The following is a 27,393-nucleotide window of genomic DNA, read 5'->3' on the forward strand; positions in this document are numbered from 1 at the left end:
TTCAATCGGTTCATCTCCTCAAAAATGACAAATAGCAAGAGCAAGTTCATCAATTACAATGATTACATAGCAAAAATAGAAAGGGTGGAATATGAATCACTTTGCCTTCTTTCCCTTTTTTAGCCTTTTTCCTATAGGCTTTGCTGGCAACAATGATTGGAATTAGCTCTTCATGTTTATGGACATGCACATTGGTGTATCTCAAGAGCCATTTAGAGTGCTCTCAGGCTAGATTCTTAACGGTGCTCAACCAGTCTTGCAATTCTTCCATGGCCACGTGCACACATCCACCAAGCCTTTGAAGCTCAAAAATCCTATCCTAGCGGCTAGAAGTTATTCCTATTAGCTCATCTATGAATTTGGGGAAGTTGGTATGCATGACAATTACTCAAATTATTGCTTTCCCTTGCCCACTAGATTGTGAGTCCATATGAAAACCTCTCAATAGTTCATAATCTCTGTCCTGCTCCTTTTTCACTTTGACTTCAATTTCTTTAAGTCCTTCTTTTGCCACCATGATCATTTTGGATTTGAACTACATGCTCTGAAACCACTCAACTAGGGGCTCATCTCCCTTGGGTAAAATCTTTTCTTCAATGACATCCTTTACCTTCATATGGATGATCATCTTCAATAAAGAAACACAATCATCACTCTTGACTTTTTCTACAGCCAAGGTGGCTCTATTTGATGATATGTTATCCTTTCTATTTCCAATCTTAATATGGCATTACCAATCTGCTCTATAATGGAGAGTCCTTCTGCCTTGATCTTCTCACTCCACTCTCTATTGATTCACCCAATATGTTTATCTTCTTGGAGCTAGGAGATAAGCGCCTAGACATCTGTGGCTATGGGATCCCTAGTAATGGGCATCTTGAAAATGCTTGCCAAAGGGGTGACTAATTGCCTTATGAAATTATTCAATTCTTGTATTTCTGCTTTCATCCAAACCTTTGACAACTTAAGCCTTTCTAGTTGTCCTTTGATCACTTGTTTGTGGACTTCCACAAGCCGACTTTGGTATCATGTCTGGCCTCCTTGAGATCTACTAAATGCATGGTGAAATCATCCATATTCATATCCTCAACCCTTCCTTCTTTAGTAGGTTTGGATATCTCCCTTGTTAAATGTCCTATTTCAAGGTCTTGCCCAAGGATAAACAAGGTCTTTTGTTTCTTAACCTTAGTCAATGTGGAGCCAAAATGGACAGCAAGGGATAAGGTATCCTTTTTGGGAGCACCTTTGTCTTTCTTCTTTCTCTACTTATCTAGAGTATCTTCCAACCATGAATCTATGCCTATCACCTTTGAGGCCATCCCAAGAGACTCAATACTAAACATATTCCTTTTGACCAGAGTGATTACCTTCACGGTCAAAGAGAAGGGATTCTTTTGAGCTTGTGAAACAAGCTTTGAGGACTCTTTGCCTTTCTCTACTTTTGCAGTCTTCTTAGCTAATTCATATAATTCAGTGGACTTTCTATCACTACTTGCTCCATCCCCTAAGTCCACTACTTGCACATGAGGACTACTTGGAAGGAGAAGTGCAAAGCTTGTAGATGGAACTGGACTAGTTGGAGGTGAGGGAACCAGAGTAGTAGCACTATCTTTTGGCTCATCCACCTTCTTCTCAACTTCTAGCAGGGAACCAATCACTAGGGAGGAGCTGTCCTGACAAGTCTTAGCCAAAGGGATATTTTTGTCTGGAGGTTAGTCACCTCCACCTACTAGTTGAGCTAGTCCTTGAGTTAAGACCAAAGTTACACCTAATGTGCCACCTTGTGAGGAAGAAACAAGGGCCGATGTTGGAGAAGCTTGAGTAGGGGTGCTTTTACTTCAACTTCTCCTTGATGTAGTCCACTCGACCCACTTCTCGATTCTTTTAATAATTCAGGCCATCATGACATCTAGATCATCCCTAGTATCTTGATAAGGCTTTGAGTTGATGGGAAAAATTCTTAGCTTTGTTAAATATGTATTGCTATACATATTCTGCCCATCATATTCTACTCTATCCATTTTGATATCAACCTTATACATTTTTACTTGATCTACTGTGAATCTAGCGAAATCATGATCACAGCTCTCAAATTCATCTTGCAATTGACCTAGTAGTCTTCAATAGAAGTGATATGTTTGTTAACATTTCCAATCTGCAACACCTCTCTTGCATATCCATTTGGATCAAACATAGGCCTTAAAACTTCATACATCTCTAATTTATATTTCATCTCATTCACCTTAAGCATGTTCTTCTCATCAAAACAAGATTTACAACTAAGAGTTCCAACCTTCATATTTAACTCCTAGCCCTTCTTTAAGCTCTCACTTAGCACGTTCACTTGAATCGCCTACCTTACGATCTCGATAGACATGATCATGTCACTCAGGTACCTTGGTAGCTTCAAAGGGAACCTGTCAAAAGCTACAAGACACAAATACGAAAAGGATGAGAACTGGATGAAAAACCTCCCAATTTGACTGCTAGCTGCCATAGCTTCCAAGATAAATCTCCTTTCTAGACACCCTTGAAGTTCCCTACAAATTCTCATAGTAAATACATCATTGACTCTTATATACTTTGCATAACTATTCTCCAATTGCAAAACGGGATAGAACACATAAGACTTCACATCATCAAGAAAACTCTCCACCCTTGGGAGGACTGGCCATAATTGTAGAGAAGCTAACATATAAATGAGGAAAGAAGACATATAGAATGTGTTGTAGAATTTCACAGCACTGAGAGCATTGGACAGAATCTCACTTACCTCATGAGCCCAATCAATATATTGGGTGTTAGAGCAGATAACTTGTACCAAAAAGAAATATTGCTCAATGAAGTTTAAAGCTTCTACCTCACCTTTCAATATGTGCAAGAGAACCAAGATGTTGACAATCTTGGGCTTGAGATTAGTACCAAAAAGATTCTTAAGGACCTTACTCTTGGCACTCTGTGGTTTTTGAAACCATGATTGCATAATCTCCTTTCTGTAGTCCATTTTCTTCATGGAAAACTAAGAGACGGCTCCACCAATTGTCAAATCTAAAAACTCTCATCACTCTAGGACTTGAAGACAATTCTCCATAGTTTATCTATCAATGGAGATCAATACACTGTCATCTGGCAATACAATTTGTCTAGTGTCTGGGTTATAATGATTTATACATTCATATATCAACTCTGAAGCTTGAACTGCAACTGGAAAACTCGCTACTTCAACTAGCCTACATCCTCAGAGCTACTTAGTAATGCGATGAATAAGCTTTGATCTGACCCTCTTCTAGAAATCTTGCATGTCATAGTAATGGAGAGAAGTGTCCGTGAAATTTTGTAGTGAAGACTTAATCCCATTCAATCCATTAAAACCTGCAAATCTAGTTGCCATTTTATTTGAAAATGAACTTTGAACCTAGAAAATGAAAGGAATAACAAATGTGCATTTACTGGCTTTTTGAAAAAGTAATGCAATTTTACCAAAATAACAGTTCAAGAGAGAGCAATAGTTTTGTAACTGTTTGTATTTCCATCTATATAGGGACTTCAATTCACCCGTTGATCTTCAGAATTTGTGCCACATGAATGAATTGAAGGAGATCTATTAGAATAGTAAATGCATCATTTTAACGGATATTAAGGTGTCCTTTCACTATTTCATTGGTCCAATGATAACTTGCTATCTCTCATATTTACCTTCCCATCTTCCACTAAGTTTCGAAAAGTTATAAACAAAGTACTCCATAACAAAATATCTGCTGAAGAAAATTCTATTCAGTAGATCTTTCCCGCAATGGTTAGATTTTTTCCATTATCATCTTGAGAGGTTTAGCACATGAAATATGGGTTTAATCTACTCACCAACTCGATTTTCTTTAAAATCCAGAAAATTGTCCTCAAGGGTTGAAAACCCATTGAGGAGAAGACAATTTTTATTTCTCCACCCAGGCTTTCCTTTTAACTTTACCTTTTGATCATGGTTTCCTTTGGGTTCAGAGATGTCCAAAAGTAGTGTGAAAAGTCATTAGGGATCCGCCTTTGCTTCTTTTCCTTCAAATTAGTTTTTTTAGGAAACTGACTTCATGGTTTGAAAACCCACCAAGGAGAAGTCAATTTATAGTTTTCTACCCAGAATGATTCTGAGAATTGTGAAAAATCTTGAATGTTTTCTGAGGTAGATAATTGTAAGAGGAACATTAATTTTTCATAGGGTACCTTTTAATCTTCTTATTTCAGCCCATATACATCATTTGCTGCTTTTTGCAAAAACTCACCTTCATGGGTTGAAAACCTCCAAGGAGAAGATGAAGTCCAGATTTTCACAAAATTCTATTCTCATGGAGAAAATGATGAATCTCAAATAGATATAACCCTTGTAAATGGTCTTTGCATGTTTTGTGAATCTACATTAGATTAGGTACTAAACTACCCGCAAAAACTCAACATAAAATGAAAACCACTTGGCTATGAAATGAGGGGAAGGGGAAAATGAAAAATCCAATGAAGACTCTTTCCACCTAAGGGGACTTGGACTTAGACTTCAACACACCTAGGACCTTACTAGAGCACAAAATTTCCACTTTTCAAATTGGTTAGAGAATGAAAAGTGGGACAACAGAAGGATAGGATGCAAATTTGGATTCTAACTTTATGAATTATTTTCATATGGTCAAAACCCAAAAGGCCTTATAATCGGTGTGGTTGCCAATTGTGTAGTCTTATATGGGTCTTGTTTCCATTATTTCATGTGATATTTATACTGCTTCTATGTTTTACTTTGAGTAGGGCTTGTTGTATGTTTAAGTTTGAGTTTTCAATTTCAATACACACTACCCTTACGCCATTTTCTAAATTGCCTAAATATATGTTCTAAAAAATTATCATGCATAAAAGTTTTATAATGTATTTTTTTTCTCCCACCATATAGACCATTGCAACGAACATTGATGCAATGTCAAAGGGAACTTTTTATTTGTCAAGATTAAAAATGAACTCCTTTCCTAGTTTTTGATAAACTACTCTAAGGACCCAAAAATGCATAGACAACAACATTCCTTGATTATAATTTTTGCTATACGCCCATCAAATACTATTTCATACATAGGTCCATGAAGCTTAATGATGATTTGCATACTTGGACCTATTTTAAATTGATCCTATATTATATTGATATATCAATTGTATGTTATACTGATATCTTGTCCAAAATGAAAAAAAAAAAAAGTGAAACAAAACCTAAAGAATTGAAAGGTTGAAAGTGACTAAGGATTAATTTGTTTAAAGAATATAAGATATTCCGAATTAACTTTTAAATAAAGTTAAATTATTTCCTAGAAATATGGATGGTTATCCAAGAATCTTAATACACACAATACCTTCATATCTAATGTAGGGCATAAAGATAAATAATTTCTATGAGAGAAGTATATTGATCAATTTAGCTAGGTTATAATTTGTTTCTTTCTAAAAATATCTTCTATGATATATTTTTGTAAAATTTTGTTGCGAACTCTGCCCATTTTTTGTAGTCTACATTATTTTTGTGTAGGATCTTGAGGTAAGTCACTTAGCATGGATTGAGTGAGTTTTAGTGTTTTATTATTTGGATTCTGGAATATGTATGTAGCTGGGTCATTTTTCTGCTATGAGATAATATGTAGTAAGCACCTTAAAAGAGATCTCTCTAAATATATAAATAGATACATGTTTAGAAGGACATATAAAGACATGTTTTTACAAAGAAAAGAAAAAAATACTTACATATGTACCTCTTCTCGCCCTCAAAGAAAATTGCAGACCAAGGGCATGACACGACAATGAAATCACAGAGCAAGGGAATGACACAACAATGAAATTGTAGAGAAAGGGCATGACATGACAATGAAATCATAGAGAAAGGGCACAACACAACAATAAAATTGAAAAGAAAGGGCACAACAAGGAAATGCAGAGATTACAAGGGCACAACAACCAAATGCATCGATCACAAGGGCATGACAACATTCACAACTCTCCACCCTCGTTCAAAGCTCTCCACCTCTTTTGTGCATAGCTCTCCACAATCAAAACAAATGGAAAATTATTTATGTCATTTTTATTTTTTTTAATCCTCACAAGGGTATTTTAATTGCGACTCCAACATCAGTATTACGATAATGTTGAGGAGAATTGCAAAAAGAAAATATGGAAATCACCACAAATTACACTGCCAACACAAATTGTGATCACAATTTGATCCCAAATGTTGTAGTGTTGTGTATCAGTGCCAAAGACAATGATGGTAGCACTTGGCATGGCTTGATCTGTAAAGTCTTGCACCTATTGTACAAGTGTAGGATCTAACATTATTAGGGGTGGAGTGTGAGCTTGCACAGTCAACTCTACTTGTGAACCTTCATTCTTATCATCTTCTTTTGCCTTCTCCTTTTCTTTTGGCTTAGTCTCTTTGATTCCCTTGGCTAGAGGTCCTAGGACATGTGGTCCTTCTTGACCTATAGTAGACTAGTCTACATTTAATTCATTTTCTTTCTCCTTTTGTTCTTTCTCCTTTTCTGGCTCCTTGGCTTCTATTACTAGTGTTTTGATCTGTGAGACTTGTTTGAGTTGTTGCTCAATCTATTTTACTTGTTCATTAAAATCAACAACTTGAATTTTTATTTCTCTAGTCCTAGGCTAGTCCTTTATTTGTTGAATCACAAGAGTGTCAGGTGTGGTAGCATGAATAGGGGATACATTTCATTGCAGACTTGGCACACCTATATCTTCTTCATCACTATGATCATCCTCAATAGTTACAGTGTCCTTTTATTTCTCCTATTCAACTTCTTTATCCTTGTTAGTGTCTCATGTAGTTAGTCCAAAAATTCTTTTCCACAATAATTCATTTTGTTGTACAATAGCCTCAACTTTATTTTGTAATATCATAAATTCTTTGTATTTAGGAATAAATCTATTCCTATACTTCTCCAAAAATGTTTTATTTTTCTTATTTGTTAGCTTGGGCATAATTTTAGCTAATGTTGTTCTCTTATTTTCTTTTCAATTATTGTTGCATGTTGCTACTTGTTATTAATTCTATTATACAATTCTGTAGGAATCTTGCATCCCATCTCTATTGGTGTTAGCTTGAAATTTTCCACCATATCTAATAAGGCCTTGTCTACCTCATTCTTGTCAATAGTACTTAATTTTCCATACTTGATAAATTTGAAACTAGATAAGCCTACAGAGTTTCTAATGTTGTTGCATACCTCATCAATCTTATTAGGCTTTATATATACAATGACTCGGTGATGATCTAGTTCATTAGATTCAGTCCTCTCTACATCTTCCTCTTTAGCATCTTCTTATGCTTTCAATTTTCTCCTCTTTGTCTTATCTTTGTTTTCTGGAAATTTTTCTTTTACTGCACTTGTGCCACTAGGTTTGGTAATCTGTGTAACACCCTTCTTCAATGGTGCCTGGACACTGATTTATGTCATTTCCCTAATTCTTGATCTTAGTGGTGCAAGAGGAGAGAGGGGCCTTGATGTTACCTTCTTTACATTCTTCCTCACCTTAGGTTCAATGATTTTGACTATTTTAGCCTTCTTTGCTAGTGGGATGACAAGTGCTAGGGCTTTACCTTTTTTCTCTTCACTTTCTTCCTCTACCTCTAGATCACCTTCATTATCTTGGTCCTCTCCAAGACCTTGTGTTATCATTAAAGGTCCTTTGCCTTTAGTTTTTGATCCTAGCTTCTCTTTTAGATATTCAATCATCTTCTTTCTCTTCTTTTTAGTAGAAGCAATCTTAATATCCACAATTATTCTTGTTTTTGCATCTTCATATTTACCAAAGGGCTCAACTTTTGCATCAACTATTTCAGTAAGTAGTGTAGTAATTATTGCACTTGCATTAATATCAATTTCATATCCAAAATATTTAAGCTCGACTATCCTTGGGTTAACTACTTGTACATATGTGTAGTCAATGTCAACTAGAAAACACACATCATTATAGTATTTTTCAACTAAGGATGTAGGAATCCTTATTCTTTTCCTCATTCTATTTGAACTCATCAAAATATCTATCTAATACATTCTCAAAATTGTCTCCCAAATTGGTAATATAATCACTTATTTTCCTTGTAGTAGGTTTACCTTGTTCCCATACAATATTTTCAATAGTTGGAAAGTAATTCTGAGTATAAAAGAAAATACACATTATTAGTGGTCCAAACTTACACATTGAATTATTTTCTTTTCTGATTGATAATAGGTTCTCTACTAGTTGAAAACTTTGGAGCTTAGCAAGATCATATTCATGATCTTTCATCACAATCTTCCATGCCTGATCTACTACCATACATGACACACTATTCAGTCATCTCGAATAGTAAAATTTATGTGAAATTACTCTTACTACAAACTCAATCAATGGATCAATGATGGTTAAAATAGACATGCCATGTCCATTCCACTCAACCTTGGTGTTTTCCTCAATTATTTATTTACTCTGGCATTGCATAGTCTTCTTTTTATCAAATGTTGGGTATCCTATGACAACATGTTCATTTGCTTCATTATAATCACTTTCACAACTCTAGGACAATTCCTAAAGAGTGAACTCTTGCATCAACACCATAAGGACATTATGATCATCCATGAATTTATGCAACATGCATCTTTACCTACTGATTCTTGGATAGGGGAAGGACCCCTAACTTACCTCTTAGATACTTAGAACCATCCTAAGGAAATGGCTTTGTGAATATATCTACAATTTACTCTTTAGAATTCACATACTCCAACCTAACTTGTTTTTCTTATACTTTCTCCCTCCAATAGTGGTACTTCATAGATATATGATTGGCTTATGCATACATCAAAAAGTTATTTGATATTTTTTTGAACTTGTATTGTCACAATAGATAGTAATAGATTTGGTGACTTTCTCATGCATACCTTCCAACAATTTCTTAATCCATACAATATTTGAATAGTGAATAGCAATAGCAACATATTCAACTTTATCAGTAGACTATGAAATACAACTTTGTTTCTTGATTTACCATGTAACGAGTCTTTCTCTTAAATAGAAAGCTCGACCACATGTACTCTTTTTGTCATCAATATTTCCTTCTCAATCAACATTAGTATAAACTCTTAGCTCAAAATTGTCTTCTTTCTTGTACCATAGTCTGTAATCTTTTGTTCCTTTTAGATATTTGAATATCCTTTTAACTATAGTCATATGCATCTCCTTGGGATTGCTTGAGAATATTGAAACTATACCAATTGCATGTGCAATATCAAGTATGTTGTGTACAACATATTGCAACTTCCCAATCATTGATCTTTACTATGTTTTGTTCACTTCAATAGTGTTATCATCCTTGGATAATTTGCATCCAGTGACCATATATAGGTACACTAACCAGCCTTGACTTAGCTATACCAAATGTCTTTAATATTTTCTTAACATACTTAGACTAAGTCACATATATTCCTCCTTTTGTTTGATGAACTTGTAAGCCAATGAAGAACTTAATATCACTAAACATATACATCTACTCATCTGATCAAATAATGACTTGCACAAAAATCATTACCACCAAATATTATATTGTCGAAAAATATTTTAGCAATAAGGATCTTATCTTTAGTTTCACTTTTCAAATACAAGTTATTGTTATCACTTGTTCTAACAAATCCAATTCTAATCAAATATGAATGGAATCTTTCACACTGTGCTCTTGGTACTTTCTTTTATACATATAGAGCTTTATTTGGTTTACATACTAGGTGCTTCTAGTTTTTCTCCACAAATCCTTCAGTTTGTTCAATGTAGATTTTTTCCTCCAGAATTCTGTTCAAAAATGAAGACTTAATTCCATTTCATAAACTATGAATCTCTTGTAAGAAGCATAGGCCAATAGAGTTATAACTCCTTCCAATCAGGCAATAGGTGCAAAGGTCTCTCCATAGTAAATTCCTTCTTCTTGGGCATAACATTTACAAACTAGTATGGTCTTGTTCTTCACAACTTCTCCTTTCTCATTTAATTTGTTTCTAAATATCATCTTGATTCCAATCACATCTTTGTCTTTGGGTCTCGGTATCAATGTCCATATATTGATTTTCTCATTATGATCTATCTCCTCATTCATAGCATTGAACTAGTCATCATTCTTAAATGCATCTCTTATAGTTCTAGGCTCAAATTCAACAATCAAACATGTAGTGTCTTTTAACTTTTTGTAGTAACTCTAACACTCTTGTCTCCAATGATTTGATCTTGTGAATGATGTCTTCTCACATACTTTGCTAAAGAAAGCTTAGTTCTATGTTCTCCAACTTATCAGCACTTGGTTGGGGCTCAACATTCTGTTAAACTATACTAGCTCAATTAATATCGTGATTCGTCATTCACTTACCAAACTAGCTTGCTTATACATGATCTCAACACTTAATCAAATCATGTAAAATAGATAAACCAACATTATACTATTAGGCTCTAACTCTTTCAAGTTTACTAGTGAATGCAATACACTTTCCATTGCTTACATCATAATTATACTTTCTTCAAAACCTCTTCATCAATCAAATCCTCTTCAAAAATCAAATGATATGGCACTCTACTAAATTATCATTATGTCTCACTAGTTAAGACTTGACATCAATGACAACATAACAACTGATATGACTATTTCACATACATTAACAACACTATCAGTTGGGGATAATGTGTGTGTGTGTGTGTGTGTGTGTGTGTGTGTGTGAGAGAGAGAGAGAGAGAGAGAGTCCAAAGAAATCATGAGGATGTGAAATAACCAATAAAGGTATAAAAAGTGAAAATAAAATGAAAATGAAGAAAAAAATACAAAATTAATTAGGTAAAGCTTTTTATTAAGGTAAAGATAGGTTTTAAAGGAACTTGGAACCCTTTATAACAACATTACATAAGATATGTCAATAAAGCTCACCTAAACAAAAAGGTACAAGAGAAAAGGCTCCCACAAACCTAGACAATGGTTATAAGAAGACAACCATCAAGTGTCTAAAAACTAGTGAAAGAGCCGAGGGAACCCCTTCCCAAGATCCCCCAACCAAGATTCATCAAGATTTTCCTTTAGCACTACACTTGGGAGTGAAAGTTGTGTCAAAAGAGGGTATGGACTTCTTAGATTTATTTCCCTTAAAATTAATCTATCCCTCTTTCCTTTTGTTTTCTAATCATGCTAATCCATCAAGCCAAACAATGAACCACCACCATCCTAAGATAGAGAATAAGCAAAGAAAATGCCCCCCTCCTTTATGGCTAAAATCCTCCCTATAGGCAAGACAATATCACCATAATGGATAGCCAAGACACTACCACTAGGATTAAAAGCAAGTGCAACATTCTCCCCACCCCCCCACCCCCCCAATTCGAGGTGATATCAAGAATCAACACACTAGCCTTAGCTCCTCGCCATCTATAGTTTGAACAAGTCAAGAAGAAGCCCCTAAACCCTAAGAATCATGTGCAACCTCTTGGAAGAAACTCCTCTGATAAAGTTTGTAAATATACAAGGATTTGAAATAGAAATGAACATGAAAGAATATGTAAAAGGGATAGATATATGGAATTGAATTGAATAGTGACATAAATGAGAGAAAAACAAGTACTCAATGTAGTTCAAAAATGTGATAGAAAGAAACTAAACATGACTCAATCTATGAGAAGTCATACATATTTAATAAAGTTGTAATGTGAATAGGTGTCCCCTTAGATGAATCTTAGGTGAGTTGACATGTAATAAATGTCAATGAAAGTTGTATTGTAAGATATCGCAAAGAAGTAATGGTAATCAGGGTGGTGGAAGTGGAGATGACGTGAAAGAATGATAAATTGATATGGATACAACATTTGAGTTCTTGGTGTCAATACACACTAATTTTATAACTTTAGGGATTAAGGGTTTAGAAATTGTTTAACTTGTAATGGGGTGAATGAGTTGGTTTGGAGACTACTTGTATGTTATAGGCTTGTTGTATTGGTGTGTTGTCTTTAATTTGTACACTCTTATTAATTTAAATTTTGAATTTGAAGATTAACTTGCAAAAATTTATCTAATCAGTGCTTTAATTTCACATTTGATTTCCTTGAATAAGTATTGTTGTCCTTGCACATTATTTTGTTAATGCAAGTGGTTTGATGTTGAAGTGACCATAAGATGTTCACTTGAGATGGACTCAAGAAACAATGTTATGAAACAATAGGATATTGTTGGCAATTTGGCTAGAAAGTATGTAAAGATGATATAGGGTTGTCATTTATGGAAACATATACCTATTGTGAAGAAGGAAAACTATTATATTAAGTTTTGGATACTTGGACTTAGAAAATTATCTAAGTATAATTCAATAAAATGGTGAATACTCGTGCATTTTTCTTTAGCATGGTTTACTGGAAGCAGTTGAGGTTTTGCACAGTTATAGATGGAAGGACATAATGTAATAAGCATATGCTTAAGAATATTTGATGTATAGACAAATTTATGGAAAGTTTTACAAGTATAGGTCATACAAGCAAGACAAGGAAGATAACAGAGTAAAGGCATTTTGGTTAAGGGATTATTTTGGTTTACCAAAATAATGACTTAACAAGGTTGGGATGACATCCTAGATGTTAACCATCACTTTAAAAAAAGTAATTTTATGATTTGGAAAGCGTGCAAGGTATTGAAAGCCAACTAGTTATGCAATTAGGTATAAAGGAAAACACTTTTTGTTTGAAAGAAGAGTGGCATTGTAATGTTGTGATGCTCACTTTGTATTATCAATATTGATGTGACCCTGATGATAGTATGGTATTATATAGTTGCAAGATCTATTTTTGTAAAGAGAAATACAAATGAAAAATTAGATATTGAATATATTAGCACAGTTAGAAAGGTTTTTGTATCTATACCTTTTGTGTAAAGATTGTATCTATTGTATATCCATGTCTAGGTAGTGGACTCAGTTTGCTACTTTTGTAATTGTAATACTAACTCCAAAAAGAGTTGAGGCTTCTAACAAGGGCAAATACACCATATGGATGTAATAGACTCTTAATCGGGTCAATATCATTCCCAAGATACTTTTGATTATTGGATCATTTTGTGGGTACCATTTTCCATTGGCTAGGGTTTCCCTAGTTAACAAATAATGGTGTTATGAGTTGCATTTTGTTACCGTTATGTTTACTTTTTTAGTTTAATCATATATGTTTTTTTTTAGATTTTAAATAATATCACTAGTTGGGCGAAAGTTTTTGGAACACCGATTCACACCCCCCCACCTCCTAGTATTCCTTATTTCTAACATTTGGTATTGGAGCACAATTACTTAGAGGAAGCCAAGAAGCTTGAGTAAGATCTGTATAGATATAAATTAGTTACAAAAGAACCTAGAGGAAGCACCTAAGGAATTTGATCTAGTCATAGAAGAAAGAGACAATCTAAAGATCAAACTTAAAGATGCACAATATTTCATTCAAAAGTTCAACAAACAAATTGAATCTACTAAATCCAAGAAGAAAGAGTCACATGATTAGATCAAAGATAATGATGCAGCTTCAAAACTAAAGAAGGAGAATGGGATTCTAAAGCATGAACTTGAGATCACAAATATTAAGATGATTTTAACAGAAGATGAGAAGAAAAGTCAATTAGATTTGGGATCTGATAATGCAAATTTGAAATCTGAACTTACCAAGGTGACATCTGAACTTGAAACCACAAAGCTACAATATATAGAGCTTGAGACATATAACAATATTGCTAAAGGAAAGCTTACACAAAAAATGAAACATCTTGAGAATTTGTACAAAAAATCTTGATGAGAAGATCATGGCATGAAGACCTAAAGGTGATATGACTATTATTGGCTACTATGAAGGAGAATCATCTAAAGGATCTGAAGTTACTAAGGAATCAGATCTAGTGGACCAACATCCTAAACAATAAGACGATATGAACAAAGAGGTACCTAATCAACTCAATCAATCTAAACATCCTAAGGAAGTGAAGAAACAATATAATGGAAGATGTTTTCATGCAATTAACTTAGTCATATGAAGAAGGACTGCACAAGTAAGTATTCCAAACCTCTGGTTATATTTACAATTATTTTTCTTATGGGCATAGAGCTAATGAATGTAGGAGCCCTGGATTTAATAATAATAGTGGAATGTATCAAAGTACTAACCCTACAACTAGCAGACCTATTAGAGCAACAAATGTCATAAGAAATGGAGTTATGTGTTACAAGTGCAATAATTTTGGACATATTGCTAGGGATTGCAGATTACATACTAATTAATTTGAACCTAGATATGGAAACAATATAATAGCATGTCAAATTTATAACAATATTGGACATACATCAAGATTTTGTAGAGTGAATAACATTAGAACACCAAGTATGAGATCATGGAACATGAACTTTAGAAGGAATTCCAACACTTCAATGTGGAAATTACTTGTTTTTACTATTGAGGTGGCAAGCCTCATATGCATTTATATAGATGATATGAAACTAATTGGACTTTTTCATTTTACTCATAAGGTAAGTGTGCCAAGATGGCTACAAAAAAGTGGCTACTGACCCAAAAAAAGAAAACCACCCTTAGCATTATTGAATAACTTTAAATTCAAATACACCAATTATGTTTAGGTTTAGTAAATGAATAAACCAAGTACAATGATGGTTAATAGGATTAAATAACAAGGCTTGGGAGCTTCATTTACCTCATTTTCTCTCCTTTTTCATGTATTTCTCTCTTCAAAATAGGTTTGTCCACTTCTTCCTCATTAAGTTTACAAATGATCAAGTGGGTATCTACCAATTACAATGATGATTAATAGGATTACATAACAAGGTTAATGCTTGGGAGCTTCATTTACCTCATTTTCTCTCCTTTTTCAAGTGTTTCTCTCTTCAAAACAGAGTTGTCCACCTCTTCCTCATCAAATTTACAAATGATCAACTACATATCTCCAAAATTACTACCACAATCTACATGTCTTCTCATATTTCTAAAAATATAAGTCTTTTATTTTTTGGACAACATTAACATAGTGAAATTCAATTTTCTTTACCAATGTCTTGATAGGCCTCTCAAACATGCCTATCATTTTTTCAACAACTTTCGATCTACTTGACCAATTGCAAAAAAAATACATATTACTAATATACACTTGAACCTTCATAATTTAAATAAATGAAGATGCTTTTTTTTAATACAAGTTATGCTTAGTGCACGAACATGTACGGGATTTCCAAGATTCGGTCACTTCAAAAAATCATGAAAAAAAAGTACTCAAGAAATAATTACAAAAAAAATACACAAATTCTATATGTCACTCTTATCTACCATCCCACCAAATACTTTTTCAAAATACTAAATATAATTATATCTTTTGTTGAAGTACAAAAATAGCTATGTTATATTGATTAAAAATCAAGAATGGTTTTTCCTATGTGGAGGGTTTGACTCTCTTAATCTTATCCATTTTTTTTAAATGCTATTAGTTTATAAACTAGATTCATAGTACTACAATTACTTTTCTTTGCACATCATCTAATTTTGAGTGCAAGACCCTCAAATTTCTCTTTGAAGTTTAGGTTTACCTAGTTTCAAAAACAAAATGTGGTCACTTGCACCCCCATTTTTGCACACCATCTTAGTGCACTTACCTCGTAACCTTTTTAGTTTTAGGATCATCGATTCTTGTACTAATTTTTTAGTGTACAAAGGTGAAGATCCCAAGTTCGCAGACATGTTTATTGAGAGTGGGATTGAAAACAATTTTCATGATAGTTAAAAAGAGGAAGGAATATAATTATTGTTATTAAATTGGTTTGTCACTTGGATTCTCTACTCACATACTCAAAGAAAATAGTACATGTAACACCTAGCTAGGGAACAACCTATTATGTCACTAAGTTTGCTAAACTTTTTTTTTTGAAAGATTAAAACAAACAAGAGATAACATAGTGGAAGCAATAACTCACATACATATATAAGCAATACAATAATAGTTACATCTCTCAAGGGTTCCATGACGATGAATCACATAAATAAGTTTTATAAAGATTAAATCTAATAAATGTATAAAATCCACATCATATAATAACTATAAGCACAAAATAATATATAAGTATATAAGATGCCACATGGCATAACCAACATGCATAGTTATCCTATGTACAAGTCATAGGGTATGAAATGCTAAAAGACTATACATCAAGATAAGATACAACATCTCATAAGATCTCAAATAAACAAAGTACAATAAATCAAATTATGACCATAGAACAAAATCACAAGATCAAAAGGATAAAACAACTACACAAATACAACCAGCATCGGCATCCAACTATCAGATCTCAATTGTATAAGAAACACTACCACCTAACCTCATGAAACCTAAATGGTCCACTCCAACCATGTTGAGGAGATAATATCAAGTCTCAAATGGATAACAATCCAAAAGTCATAATAGGAATCTAGGTCAACAAATCCTGATAGTAATCTATCTCAAAGGTACGAAGTACACAAGTAACATTTAATCCTAGAGGCAACAAAGACACATAGGAAACCTAATATGCATATGGCCAAGTGGCATCGCATGAGCCAACTCTAAGGTTACCCTGGCAACCTTTCTAGACTCTGGCCCCTTGGTGACTCTATGTGACATCAATATCCTTTCTTGCAGACAAGACATACTAACAAGGCAAGGTCGCAACCAAGTATCCTCTCCAATCCAATCCTAACCCATACTAGCACTCGAGGCATGGGCGAGGTAATACACTAACTCTTGTTAATTCATTTTAACCTCATTAATGAAATGTTTTCACTTATTAATACAACTTACAATGGGTTACCTAGGCAACCTCTTTAGGGCTCTGACCTCCATTGCAAGCCACTTCCCGACATACATAAAGATAACCTACCCTAAGCTCATAATAGAGACTATCATAAAATCACCATGTCCATATTAGTCATATACAAGAAACTGGAACTCACAATATGTAACTAATCAATTCTTCAAAGGTTAAATCACAAAAATCACAACACTACATAACAACATACATCAAACACATCCCAAGCCTCTAGTAAGCATACCTAACTAGCCAAAATACTAGGTTTATCCCAAACCCCATCATGAAATAAAATACAATCATCTCATCATGTAATTAAAACTGTTGTAATCATTCAACTGTAATAGTTTTTCCATAATAACCTCTAAGGTTTGATTTGAGTAAAAAGTGGAGTTCTTTGTTTGCTAAGTTTTTCAATTGATAGAGGTTTCCAAAATGGATTGATCAAAATAAAGGTTCCATTCATATAGCTTAATTGCCTACGTTTTCCAAATGTGTTTGATAAGATCTCATGATAATTCACAAGGAAAAGAAAAATAGTTTATTATACATATGATTTTTCAATTAACATCTTTTCTTTTAAAGATTCAATATAAAAATAAAAAACAATAATAATTACCTCCCAAGAAGTCCCGGTGCTTCACCCCTATGAACATCACCTAGATCCAAGTGTTCCATTTATTCTCATGAGAGATAGATTCATGTTGAATCACTACTCATGAAACATGGGTCAATGAGTTTGACTCAAAAATCACACAGTTAAATCCTGATAGCAATATCACAATTTGACTTGCTATGGAAATTATCTCCTACTTATTAAATAATAATTACCTTTAACAAGTATTAAATCCAATCTTTAAAAGGATTACAATATAATATTATTAAATAGTAATTAGAATTTAATTAAATTAGACTCAATTTACTTATACTAAACAAAACTTTCACTATTCATTAATTTGAATACTATATATATATATATATATATATATATATATATATATATATATATATATATATATATATATAGTTTTTTTCTTTTTAAACTAATTATAAATTTACGAATAAAGAAAAATTTAATAAAATAACTAAAAATAATATATTAAAAAAAAATTTAACTACCTTGGCCCGAAGGCTAACTTCTACGGTAGCCCATGAGGCTACCTAGCAGTGCTCACAGCTGCCACTGCAACATGAGCTATTGCTAGTAGCTCTCACGACTACTACAATACCATGAGCTATTGCTAGGCAACACTCATGTTTGTTGAAACCAATGTGAGTCACGGAACTAGGAAGGAGATAAGGGGCTAGGGGGTCGAGGGTCATGGCTCGATTCCCCAAAAACCATTAAAAACAAATGTAATTATACACACACACACACACACAGACTACGTTTTCTCATTCATAGATCTAATAGGAAGAGTAATTACAAACAATCGAATTCATTCAATTAAATTTTGGTTCTCATTTTTTAAACCATGTCTTATCATTTTTTTCTAAAATTCAATCTTCTAATGAGGGTTTCAATTTTATTTTCTTTCATGGGCATTTCAGTAATAAAAAACAATAATCTTCAAACAAGGGTTTCATTCTAAAATATGATTTCCACAACAAAATCCATATAACACACACAAAGTAGGCAGAGGTAAATCGAAAGATGTACTATGATAAACTCTATAAAATTCCTACCTCAATCTTATGCTAAAATTTGACGAACACTTGAAGAATGTAACAATTCTTGTCTTCCACATTCTTTCCGAAAATTGCTCCTCTGAACCTATGTGTGGAGAAATGAGCTCTAATCTCCTAATGAATAATTTTCTTAACCTAGGGTTTCGATTTTGTGAACATACAAAAGGCTTTTCTTTTATTAATTTTATTTATTTAATTTTGTGTGTACACTTTTTGCTTTTTAATTAGAATAAAGTTTATATAAATTATTCCCACTTTATTTTTATTAAATAAGAAGATGTATTTAGAAAATAGATTTATTAATTTAACTAATAATAATATTTAAAGTTCATTATTAAAATAAAACTTCTATATATTTATTATTATTAAATTAAATTAATATAATTACGCCAAATTTGGTCTTTCAAAAAATATTTTAAATTTATTTACTCCTATTTAATTAATTTCCCAATTAATAAAATATAATTAAATTTTATTTTTTCTTTATAAAAAGTTTTGTTTAATTAAATTATTTAATAATATCTTTGTTTGATTTAATTATAATTGAAAACCACAACAGACCCACAAACTTAATAAGAAAACTCAACTAAATGACGAAGTATGAATTCAAACTCAAAGGTCAAAATCTCAAATTCACATCACTTGACCAATTTGGAAAGGTAAATTACTCAAATACTTTTTCGATATTTTAGCACAATTGGCTCAGTTTAGGATTTGGACTCGAGAGTTATCTCCCCTCTTTACCATTGAGATACTGTGGTAGGTTGCACTCATCCTAGCAATTCAAAGAAGTTGATGTATGGTACTTGCAATCTGCATAAAAGTTGAACATGTACATATGCATATATCTAAACTAAACAGACAATGGCAGGGAGTGGTACATCTTGTACATCCCAACTAGTAGGTGACAATGACTCCCTCCCTCAACCACATCAGAAATGTCAAACATAAAGTAAAACATACATGTACACCATACACATGCAAGTATGGGGTAAGTAACCATAAAAAATGTATATAAATCATCCATTTTACTGTCATCATGAAATAAATGAAATCACTATATGAAACATACAAAGCATCACCATCGAAGGAATAACCATGAACACATGAAATAACCCAATATCAAGTAGCTCATCAAATATATAATCCAAGTATAAAATATCATCAATCAAATCAGGTACTCAAGTACCACTAAATCATAACACATAACCATTAAAGTTGGCCTAAAAGAATTCAGCAATAAAACATTAAAATTAAACTAGAGGTAGGCACTACATCCACCCCGCCCTAGACTTAGGCTTACTTCTAGAAGCCTATAAACAAGATTAAACTCAAGCACTTAATGTGTAGGACCCATTGGATCCTTTCGCCCTATAGGAGGATAAGACTCCAATGCAAACACCCTCTAAGATCTATCCATATCTGCAAGTGTGGGTTCTAAAACTATAGGTCTCTGATCAGAGAACTGTGGTTCCTATTGGGGACAATGGGATGACTTATGCCCATGTTGTGTGCATGAAAAATATTCTCCACCAAAACTCCCCTGCACTCTAGGTACTTTGGGCTATTGAAAGCTAGCCCCACTAGTGAAAGAATGAGTACTCTATGTTGGTTGGTCGTACTGATTGCACCTATTGCACTGAGAGTGATGAGAATCCTTAGAGTGTGAACCACTGCCGCCATCCCATACTGAAGGATAAGACCCTCTTTGTTGTTTTTGCTATTGTTGATTGCCTCTAGATGAAGGAGGCTTCCTATTGCTAATTTTTCCCTGGTTTTGTGTGCCCTTGGACCCAGGTGGTGCATGTCCACTAGCAAGTGCACCCACAAAACCACCTTGTCCTAAAGTGACATTCTGCTCAAAAAGTATGGCTTAATGAATTGGCCTAACGAACCACTTCCTTAAGGGTCTAGGATGGAATACCTTCACACCCCAAGGAAATTATTATTCAATCCTTGTATAAAGTGGTGTACCATAAGTGGTGAATTGTCACTAATTCTTGCATATGGCATGAGATCATAAAAATTTCACTCATAGTCCACCACGGTCATGGTATATTGTCTTAGATTATGAAACTCATCCACCCTTTGCTGGTGCCACTATTTCGATAGGAAGTGATTATGGAATTTTTCAAGGAATAACTCCTAGATAACAATACTCATGTCCACACCTAGCTTCCTCTCCTCAACATTCCACAATGTGGCCACAAAGATAACTAAGTGTGTGATGGCATATCTTTCTTTGACATTGGAATCAAATTCTTGCATTATGAAACATCTGTCCAAGGAAATCAACCACTGCTTACATCGTAACTAGTACCTTCCTTGGTGAAGTGTTTGATCTTGGTCCACTATAGGTCCCTTATCTGCATGGCCTTGGGCGACCTCTATCTATCACCATGAGGATCTTCTTGAGGACTCCTAGATCTCTATCTCTTCTTGTTTCTAGCATGATGTGATTCCTCCTTATCAGTACCCTTTGGAGGGGGTATGCACTCTAGGATAATCCTAGTCATCTACCTCATATTAACCTCCTCTAAATCAGCATGTTTCTCTCCATTGTTCTCCTCCCTATTATCTTCCTAGGCAAGACTCTTTCTATGAGTTGGAGGAGAGCTATCATGTCCACCTCTCCCATGACCTCTACCTTGGCATGCACTATGACCCCTAACAATTGATCTAGTCTCAGATAAAATCCTCCTACAACATCCAAGTAAGAACAAAAAAATACCTATAAAGTCAAAAAAGGCATACTACATTTAAGCACAAACATAAGAAAACATGTTTTGAAAATTCAATCAAGACTTATTCAAGTTTGTAATCTTCTATGTTTAAGTATTCATGTTTGAAGTTCAAGTTGTTCAAGTTGCGATAAATAAATATAATTTCTTAAGTTTCGTTTAAGTTGACTAGTTATCATCTAGTGGCATTCCAATATACCCAGAGCTCCCAATGTAGAAACTTGGGATATGATACCAAATGTAATGCCTCGCCGGGGAACCCCAAAAAAATTAACCTATCATGTCACTAAGTTTGCTCTCTTTTTTTTTGAGAGATTAAAACAAATAAGAGATAACATAGTGAAAGTAATAACTCACATACACATATAAGCAATACAATAATGGGCACATCTCTGAAGCGTTCCATGATGATGAATCACATACATAAGTTTTATTAAGACTAAATCTGATAAATGTACAAAGTCCACATCATAGGATAACCATAAGTATGAAATAATATACAAGTACATAAGATGCCATATGGCATAACCAAAATGCATAATCATCCTCTATACAAGTCACTGGGTATGAAATGCTAAAAGAATATACATCAAGATAAGATACAACATCTCATAGTATCTCAAATAAACAAAGTATAATAAATTAGAATATGACCATAGAATAAAATCACAAGATCAAAAAGATAGAACAATTGCACAAATACATCCAGCATCAACATCCAACTGTTGGAGCTCAATGGTATAAGAAAAACTACCACCCGACCTTGTGGAACCTAAATATCTGACTCCCACCATGTTGAGGAGATAATCTCATGTCCCAAATAGATAACAATCCAAAAGTCATAACAAGAATCTAGGTCAACAAATCTTGATAGCAATCTATCTCTAAGGTACCAAGTACACAAGTAACATCTAATCCTAGAGGTAATGAAGACATGTATGAAACCTAATATGCATGTGGGAAAGTGTCATTGCATGAGTCAACTCTAAGGGTACCCTAGCAACCTCTCTGGACTCTAGCCCCGTAGTGACTCTATGTGGCATCAGTATCCTTTCTTACAGAGAAGGCATACTAATTAGGCAAGTTTGCAACCAAGCATCCTCTCTACTCCCATCCTAGTATGTACTAGCACTCGAGGCATGGGTGAGGTAATACAATAACTCTTGTTTATTCATTTTAACCCCATTAATGAAATGTTATCACTTATTAATACAACTTATAATGGGTTACCCACGTAACCTCTTTAGGGCTCTGACCTCCATTGCAAGCCACTTCCCAACATACATAAAATCTTATAAAATTACCATGTCCACATTGGTTCTAAACAAGCAACTAGAAGTCACAATAAATAACTGATCAATTCTTCAAAGGTTAAATCATGAAAATCACATGCTGCATAACAACATTCAAACACCTCCCAAGCCTATGGTAAGCATGCCTAACTAGCCAAAATACTAGGTTTATCTGAAACCCCATCATGAAATAAAACATAACCATCTCCTCATGTAATTAAAACCAGTGTAATCATTCAACTATAATAGTTTTTCCATAATAACCTATAAGGTTTAGTTTTAGTAAAAATTGGAGTTTTTTGTTTGCTAAATTTCTCAATTGATAGAGGTTTCTAAAATAGATTGGTCAAAATAAAGGTTCCATTTATATAGCTTAATCACATACATTTTCCAAATGTGTTTGATAAGATCTCATGATAATTCACAAGGAAAAGAAAATAGTTTATTATACAAACGAATTTTCAATTAACATCTCTTTTTTTAAAGATGTAATTACAAAAAAAAGAAAAAAAAACCTTTAACAAGTATGAAATCCAATCCTATAAAGGATTACAATATAATATTATTAAATAGTAATTAAAATTTAATTTAATTAAACTTGCTCTATTAAGTAATTTGGATAATTTGAATACATTATATATATGTAATTTTTTTCTTTTTTCTTTTTCTTTTTTTTCCTATTTTTCTTTTTATAAGAAAACTAATTATAAATTTATTAATAAAAAATATTTAATAAAATAACTAATAATATTTTATTTTAAAAAAATTGTCGGCTCGAAGGCTAACTGCTATAGTAGCCCTATGCAGTGCATGAGGCTACTAAGCAACGCTTATGACTGCCAAAGTAGCATGAACTATTGCTAGCATCTCTCACGACTGCTACAACAACGTGACTTGCTGGTAGACAGCAGTCATGTCTATTGTAAGTAGCATGAGTCATGTGGCTAGGAAAGAGAGGGGGGCTGGGGGTTTGGGGTCATGGCCTAGTTCCCCCAAAATAAAAGTTTAAAAAACATTATATAAAAATTCTCCAAAAAAAGAACAATTACCATAGTAATTTTTAATTACTATAGTAATTTTATATATATATTAGGTTTTCTCATTCATAGATATAATAAGAAGAGTAATTACAAACAAACAAACTCGTTCAATTAAATTCTAGTTCTCATTTTTTTAACCCTATCTTATTTTTGTTTTCTAAAATTGAATCTTCTCATGAGGGTTTCAATTCATTTTCTTTCACAGACGTTTCAATGACAAAGAACAATAATCTTCAAACAAGAGTTTCATTCTAAAATATGATTTCCATAACAAGATCCATATAGTAGGGACAAAGAAGATAGGGGTAAATCGAAAGATTTACTATGATAAACTCTATAGAATTCATACCTCGATCTGATGCTAAAATTTAACAAATGCTCAAAGAATGCAACAATTCACGTCTTACACAATCTTTCCAAAAATTGCTTCTTCAAACCTGTGTGTGGAGAAATGAGCTCTAATCTCCTAAGAAAGATCTTTTCTCAACCTAGGGTTTCGATTTTATGAACATGCAAAAGCCTTTTCTTTTATTAATTTAATTTATTTAATTCTTTGTGCACACTTTTTTCTTTTTTAAATTTTTTTATTGGTAATGGGCCAAAGCCTAGATTAATTAATATTATTGTTTATTAAGATTAATTATAATTATTTGTTAAATTCAAGTACATTTGAACCCAAGACCTCTCCAATGAGAAGCTCACAAGTTACTGTTGTGTTATAGACTCTTGCCTAACACTTTTTGCTTTTTAATTAGAATAAAGTTTATTCAAATTATTCCCACTTCATTTTTATTAAATAAGAAGACAGATTTAGAAAATATATTTAACTAATAATAATATGTAAAGTTCATTATTAAAATGAAACTTAATTTATTATTATTAAATTAAATAAATAAAATTATGCCAAATTTGGTCTTTTAATTAAATATTTTAAATTTATTTCCTCCTATTTGATTAGTTTACCAATTAATTAAATCTAATTAAAATTTGATTTTTCTTTATAAATTTTTTGTTTAACTAAATTACTAATAATATCTTTGTTTGATTTAATTATAATTGAAAATCATAGTAGACCCACAAACTTAATAAGAAAACTCATCTAAATGAAAAAGTAATTCAAACTCAAAGGTCAAAATCTTTAATTCACGTCACTTGATGAATTTGGAAAGGTAAATAACTCTGATACTTGTCCTATATTTTAGGACAATTGTCTTAGTTTAGGTTTGGATTCAAGATCTATCTCCCCTCTTTACCATTGAGATATTGTGATAGGGCACGCTCATCCTGGCAATTCAAGGAAGTTGATGCCTAGTACCTACAATCTACATAAAAGTCAAATATGTACATATTCATATATATCTAAACTAAATAGGCAATGGAGAGGAGTGGTACATCACGTAGATCCTGACTAGAAGATGACTACATCTCCCTCCCTCAACCACATTAGAAATGTCAAACATAAATTTAAACATACATATATAACATACACATGAAAGTATGAGGTAAGTGACCATAAAAAATGTACATAAATCATCTATCTAACTGTCATCATGAAACAACTAAAATCAGTATATGAAACATACAAAGCATCATCATCGAAGGAATAACCATGAACACATGAAATAACTGAGCATCAAGTAGCTCATCAAATATATAATATAAATATGAAATAGCATCAATCAAATCAAGTACCCAAGTACCACTAAATCATAACACATAACCATAAAGTTGGCCTAAAAGAAATCAACAATAAAACATGAAAAGTAAACTAGAGGTAGGCACTACAGTACAAGCATCCATGTGTTGATTCATTTATTTTCTTTTATCAGTGACATTTTATTTTATTTTCTTTTTAAATTCTCGGGGTCATGTTAGGGCCCATTACACACCCAATAACATTTCAAGTATTGCACACCTATAACAGTAAAATGGAACCCCTAACACATATAAATTGGAATGAAATTAAAGACCCTTAATAGTAAATTTGAACCCCTAAAATAGATAAATTTATTTATGCATTGACATCTTGGTCATTATGTGACTTGATTAAAAGTGTATCTCATAGTTGATGTAGACCCAAAATTTTCAAAATTAAAATAGAACTTTTATCTTAGGACCTCATTAAACTAACCATTGTAAGTTAGCCTATGACATTTATGTATTTATTTATCTGTCTGGTCAATATTTTTAAGAACAATATCATTTATTCATTTTGAAACAATTTATGAATTATTGTGTTAGGAGTAAAAAAGCAAATGTATTTTTGCTAGTTATCTATGAAAATTATTGTCCTTTGTGAAGGATTTAGTATGTCATATGTAACTATAATTTGTTCTTGGTCACATAATAATTTGTATAAAACCTATAGTTGCAATTCATAGTGACATTGAAAACCCATTAAAACTAAAATTGGAACCCTTAATCCCTAACATTGGAAATGAAAGTAAAAACCCTTGACAGTAAAATTGAAACCCTAAAATAGACGATTGAAATTAATTCAAAATCCCTTAACAAGAAAAATAACATTGAAATCCCATAAACACCAAAATTGGAACTTGTAAACCCTAACATTGGAAATGAAAGTGAAGATCCTTATAAAATTGAATTCTTATAACAAATAAATTATATAGAGAGAAACCATTAATGATAAAATTGAAGCCCTATAACAAATAAATTTAAAAGAAAGTGGAAACCATTAACATGCATATTGAAATCACAAAACAAATAGATTATTAAACCCTTAACCCCTAAGGGAAATGAAAGTGAAAAGCCTTAACAAAAAAATTGAAAACTATAACAAATAAATTGAAAAGAAAGTAGAAAATATTAAAAGTCGTATTGAAACCATAAAACAAATAACTTATTAAACCCTTAATCCCTAACATTGGAAATGAAAGTGAAAACCTTAACAATAAAGTTAAAACCCTATAACAAATAAATTGAAAAGGAAGTGGAAACCATTGATAGACATATTGAAATCATAAAATAGATAAATTATTAAGTCCCTAATCCCTAACCTTAGAAATTAAATAGAAAACCCTTAACACTAGAATCAAACCCCTAAAACTAATATATTGAAATGAATCTTGAATCCCTTAACAGTGCTAATAACATTAAAATCCCAAATAAATTAATATTGGAACCCATAAACCCTAACGTTGGGAATGAAAGTAGAAAACTTAATACTAAAATTGAAACCAATAATAGATGAATCGAAAAGAAAATGAAAACCATTAACACCAAAATTGAAACCCTATAACAGACAAAATGAAAATAAAGTGGAAACTAGTAGCTGTCATATTGAAACCATAAAATAGATAACTTATTCAAAATCCCTAATATTAGAGATGAAAGTGAAAACTATTAATATTAAAATTGAAACCCTAAATATGATAAATTTAAATGAATTTGGAATCCCTTAATAGGAGCAATAACATTGAAATCCCTTAAACACTAGAATTGGAACTTGTAAACCTTAAAATTGAAAATGAAAATTAAACTCTTAACACTAAAAGTGAAACCTATAATAGATAAATTAAAAAGAAAGTGAAAACCCTTAACATTAAAATTGAAAACCTATAATAGAAAAATTTAAAAGGAAGTGAAAACCCTTAACACTAAAATTGAAAACCATTAAAAATCATGTTGAAACCTTAAACCAATAAATTATTAAACCTGTATTCCCTAACATTGGAGGTGAAAATGAAAAATCTTAGAAAAAAATTTGAAACACTAA

The sequence above is a fragment of the Cupressus sempervirens genome, chromosome 2 (genome assembly GCF_028749045.1).
Source record: "Cupressus sempervirens isolate cs-2001-9-10 chromosome 2, ASM2874904v1, whole genome shotgun sequence".
Taxonomy (NCBI): Eukaryota; Viridiplantae; Streptophyta; class Pinopsida; order Cupressales; family Cupressaceae; genus Cupressus; species Cupressus sempervirens.